General features: G+C 42.3%; 1 pseudogene; it reads left to right on the top strand.

The window, feature by feature from the left end:
* Positions 1-992: 992 nt before the first annotated feature.
* On the top strand, positions 993-1,205 carry LOC102489847 (60S ribosomal protein L38 pseudogene; annotated as a pseudogene).
* The last annotated feature ends 2,239 nt before the right edge of the window (positions 1,206-3,444 follow it).

The following is a 3,444-nucleotide window of genomic DNA, read 5'->3' as shown; positions in this document are numbered from 1 at the left end:
CACAGTTCAAGTCTCGGACCTGGTGGCTTGCTTTCTCACTTTCTCTCTCTCTGTTTCTCTGTGTCTCTCTGGTCAAATTAAAATAAATGAATGAATAAATACAATTATAAGTAAATAATTATTTTTTTAAAAAATTAAAACAATGGACTATCTTATGTGTGTGTGTGCCTGTGTGTGTGTGTGTTTCAAAAACAGAAAATTGGCAAAAATTAAGAAGATTGATAATATCTATTGAGTCGTTGGAAAAGTCATGGTGCATTTTTGCATAGAAAAACATAGGGAGATACGTCCTGACTTTTCCAACAACCCAATAGTATCGGTAAAGATGCAGTGAAGGAGCCTCTGCTCCCCATGCCGGCTTGGGCGCGTGCTCCCTAGCCAACAGCCCTTGCACCACCTGTGCAGCGGACACCGGGACTCCAAGATGGTGTCAGTCGTACCAGTGAAGAAGAAACCCATGAATGTCAAACTTAGGGAGCTGCCAAGCTGGACACTGATGCGGGATTTTACCCCTAAAGGCATTGCTGGAGCATTTCAGAGAGGTTACTGCTGGTATTACAAGTACGTCAATGTGAAGAAAGGGGTGTGGCTGGGGTTTCTATGGTGCTGGCCGCTACGTGCTCTTCAGCTACTGCCTTTCCTGTAAGGAACTCAAACAGGAGCAGCGACGCAAATACCACTGCAGAGGGCCAGCGTGGAGGGCATATCCTGAGCCAGACCCGCATCTCCTTGGCTTCGCAGCGCTCTGAAGAAACTCGCCACGTCCTTCCACATCCCAGTTGAAAATTCACACCTAATAAAAGATGATTGGTATGTGGGGGGGTGGGGGGAGAGATACAATTAAACAGGAGTCTCATACAATGCTGAAGGAGGACAAGAGTTATATATTTAGAGAACAATTTGTTAGTCGCTATTGCAATTAGCCCTTTCTGTCCTCTTCACGTCTGGCTGCTGGCTGTGCCGGTAGGCGCCCTCTACCCACGCTCCCCGCCATGCCTCGAAAAACTGAGGAAATCAAAGACTTTCTACTATCAGCCTGGTGAAAGGACACCCACTCCGTCAAGATCAGGAAAAATAAGGATAAAGTGAAGTTTAAAGTTAGGCGCAGCAGATACCTTTACACCTTGGTCATCACAGACAAAGAGAAGGCGGAAAAACTGAAGCAGTCCCTGCCCCCAAATTTGGCCGTGGAGGAGCTAAAATGAACCAGACTCTGAACAACATTAAACGTTTTTTAAATTAAAAAAATATATAGCTATTGCAATTACAAATTTGACCTCAGAATTCCACTTCCAGGGCTCTCTTTTCCAGAAAGGCTCATTTGGGTGAGCAAAGATCTACATAAGGATGTTTCTTGCCTTGTCTTCTTGTAATAGGAAATATTTTTGGAAAAACACAAATACTCATCAATCAGCAACTGGATAAATATAATACTTATAACACAGTCACACTGTGAAATCCCAAACAGCTGCTTAAAAGTAATGAAGTAAAGGGGCTGGCAGGTGGTGTGGTTGTTAGGGTGCTGGGCTTCCACATGGTCAACTATGGTTTGAGTCCCAGACCTGGTGACTTGCTTTCTCACCTTCCCTTTCTCCCTCTCTCTGGTCAAATTTTTTAAAATAATAATAATAAATAAATAAGACTAAATGAATCATTCTTTAAAAAAAAAAAAATGTAGTGGGGCACCAGCAGGTGACATAGTGGTTAGGGTGATGGATTCCCACATGGTTGACCACGGTTCTAGTCCCAAACCTAGCAGCTTGTTTTCTCACTTTTCCTCTCTCTCTCTGTGTCTTTTTCTAGTGAGCACATGTGCCCTATAGCAAATTATAAAATAATAATAATAAATTAGGTTAAATAAATACTTCTTCAAAAAATGAATGAAGTAGACCCATAAAGACCATGGAAAGGTCTAAAGCTCAGGTACAAGAAAGCAAGTCAGAACCATAAATATGGTGGGATGTCATTTATATACAAGGTAATTAAGATATGTGAAACATGGGCAAAGGATCTGAACAGACATTTCTCCACAGAAAATATACAAATGTCCAATAAACACATGAAAAAAGTTCAACACCATTAGCCATCGGGAAAATACAAATCAAAACCCCAATGGGACATCACTTCATAGCCACCAGAATGGCTATTATCAAAAAGACAGAGAATAGCAAGTGTTGGAGAGGACGTGGAGAAATAGAAACCATCCTGCATTGCTGGTAGGATTATAAACATGGACAGCCACTTTGGAAAATAGTCAAGAGGTTCCTCAAGATGTTAAACATGGAGTTGACATATGACCCCACAATTCTACACTTAGGTACACATCCAAGACAAATGAAAACATATGTCCACACAAAAAACTTTAGGTGGATGTTCATAACAGCATTATTTATTTATTTATTTATTTTTCAAGAGGTTTTTGCTATAAGGTGTGTGATCGCCAGAAAGACAGAAAGAGACAGAGAGACAGAAAGAGAGAAATCACCCCCCAGGGGGATGGTCATGCCTCATTCTCCATTCTCCTCTCGAGATCTTGGCCATGCACACACACGCGCCCAGTGTGAGTGTAAGCCACTGGGTCCGGGACTTGAACCACAGTTGACTACATGGGAGTCTAGTGACATAGTCATTACGCCAACTGCTGGTCCCATAACAACATTATTCATAATGGCCAAAAAGTGGAAATAACTCAAATGTCCATTGACATATGAATGGACAAGTAAAATGTGGAATAGCCACACAATAGAATATGATTGTACAATATAAAGGAATTAAATACTGATAACATGCTACAACAGAGACCAGCAGTTGGCCTAATGGCTATGTCGCTGGACTCCCGTTGACCGCGGTTCAAGTCCTGAACCCAGAGGCTTAAACTCACACCGGGTGAGGGTGTGTGCGTGCCCAAGATCCCAAGAGGAGAATGGAGGAGAAGGGATTGCAGTGTGGCCATCCCCCCGGGGTTGATTTCTCGTTTTCTATCTCTTTCTCTCTCTATCTTTCTGGTGAGCACATGTGCTCTACAGCAAAAACTTTTTAAAAAAATGCTACAACATAGGTGAACCTTAAAGATATATGTACACCAAAAGGCAATATACAAGAGATTACATGCTGCATGATTCCATTTATGCGAAACACCTAGAATGGGCAAATCCACAGGGACCAGAAAGCTTAGTGGTTTCCTAGGACTGCACACCTAAGGGGAATGAGGACTGACTGCTAGTGGGCACAGAGATTCTTCAGCAGTAGTGGAAATGTGCCAGAATTGGTGTCCTGAGCACACAAAGCACTTCCAGGAGCTGGGATTCAGGCTGTATGAGATCGGGTGGGTGGCAGCGTGAAGACACTGTTGAGAGTCTCTTGTCTCTCTCACGGAATACATTAATAAACTTAAATATAAGTGAATCGTATGATATGGAAATTATACCCCAATGAAGCCTTTTT

The sequence above is a fragment of the Tupaia chinensis genome, unplaced genomic scaffold, assembly GCF_000334495.1.
Source record: "Tupaia chinensis unplaced genomic scaffold, TupChi_1.0 Scaffold000146_1, whole genome shotgun sequence".
Lineage (NCBI taxonomy): Eukaryota > Metazoa > Chordata > Mammalia > Scandentia > Tupaiidae > Tupaia > Tupaia belangeri.
The sequence above is the reverse complement of the archived record's forward strand: the minus strand, read 5'-3'. Positions and strand labels throughout refer to the sequence as shown.